The sequence below is a fragment of the Montipora foliosa genome, chromosome 1 (genome assembly GCF_036669935.1).
Source record: "Montipora foliosa isolate CH-2021 chromosome 1, ASM3666993v2, whole genome shotgun sequence".
NCBI classification, from domain to species: Eukaryota; Metazoa; Cnidaria; class Anthozoa; order Scleractinia; family Acroporidae; genus Montipora; species Montipora foliosa.
Window position 1 is genome coordinate 62,247,739 of NC_090869.1, and position 955 is coordinate 62,248,693.

Consider the following 955-nt stretch of genomic DNA (forward strand, 5'->3'; position numbering starts at 1 on the left):
TGTAAGTTGAATAATAAGGGAGAGGTCAGTTTGAAGGAAGGCCATGAGTGTTACTGTAAGATGGCATGTATTTAATCAACACCAAGAATGCCTTCATGTAAACATGATACCTGGCTTAGAATTCCGAAAGTACCGGCGCCCCGATAAACTTTTCTTTTTTTTTTGCTATCGGCGTTCCCGACTCGTTGTAGGCTGGATTACCAGCCTCTGTTTCGCGAAATGAACTAGCACTCACTCCCGAAATCTCGGCTGGACGCTTGAGGTGAGCCATTGTTAATCTCCGCCGATCAGAAACTCGCCTGCACAAATCGAGCAGGGGAGGATACCCCGAACTCGAGTGTGCGGCGGAAATTGAGACTAGACCTCAGCGGGATGGAGTGACAAAACACTGAGCACACTGTCACCAACCAAAACAAGTCTTGACCTTCCGAGAAAGTCAGAACGTGAAATGGTTACTTCGGGAGGCAAATATGGTACTGTATACTGGGTATCATAAAGCGGTCCATCGGAACAAACAGCCAGGATATGCATACTTGAGTATGCGGCTTCTGTTTGGAGCCCGTACTTGATTAAGGATATTGTGGCTCTAGAAAAGGTTCAACGAAGAGCTTCGCGACTCGCTTTAAGGCAGAAACGCGGCGAAATGAGCTACGAACACCGTTGCAGCTTGTTAAAATGGCAAACACTAGAGAAGCGGAGAGAATTTCTATCTCTGGTTCAATGTTATAAGATAGTTTTTGGTATTGAGCATCTGCTTTCTTTCCCAGATTTCTTCGAGTTTGCCAATAGAACGCGTACAAGAGCTAACCACGACTATAAACTTTATCTGAAAAGAGCGGTTTGTAATACTCCTTTTATTGTATTTTTTTACTACTTATTTTAAATTTGCTGCTGTGATCCTGTACTGTTGGCTATCAGGAATGGTAACTACCTATTCGAGATGTTTTCGTACAAG